Genomic DNA, 710 nt, shown 5'->3' with positions numbered 1-710 from the left:
TTATAGAATATTTTTTTATTTGACATTGTAAAATTTATTCTTATAATTATTGTTCACTCTTTATTATTCTAATTTGTTATAATATGTATTATTGTTCCTATTAAAAATGATAAATTAAATAAAAAATTAACCATAAATAATAATAAAAATATAATTAAAATAATAATAAATTAAAGAGTACTAGAAAAATTATAGAATATTTTCTTTTTGTTTGACATTATAAAATTTATAATACTCTCTTTCATATTTTTGTTTTTTATTGTATTTATTTTATTTATAAGATAAATGTTTTTTATATTATTTTTGTTAGTTTTCTGATTTTACATGTATATAAAAAAATTATTTAGATGAATGTCTCTTTTAGTAATTTTTCATCTAAAAGTGATTTTGAGTAGTATAATCCAAACAATATTTATTTTACTATAATCAAATTTAATATAAAAATTGTCAAACATAAATCATGTTAACCCAAACTTACTTTTCATCAAAATTAATTTTATAAAATTAATTTTGTGCAAACTTCCATTTGACCAAATATAAATCATGTTGTCACATACTCACTCCTACCCAAAATTAATTCTACAAAATTACTTTCATTCAAACTCTATTTTAACAAAAGCTAATAATACACACTAAACTATCATCTAACGACTTTCAATTATTAATTTTTTCTAAAATTAAGTGTACATAAATTTCTACTATATATAAAT

The sequence above is a fragment of the Arachis duranensis genome, chromosome 3 (assembly GCF_000817695.3).
Source record: "Arachis duranensis cultivar V14167 chromosome 3, aradu.V14167.gnm2.J7QH, whole genome shotgun sequence".
Classification (NCBI taxonomy): domain Eukaryota; kingdom Viridiplantae; phylum Streptophyta; class Magnoliopsida; order Fabales; family Fabaceae; genus Arachis; species Arachis duranensis.
Note: the sequence above shows the minus strand (reverse complement) of the source record.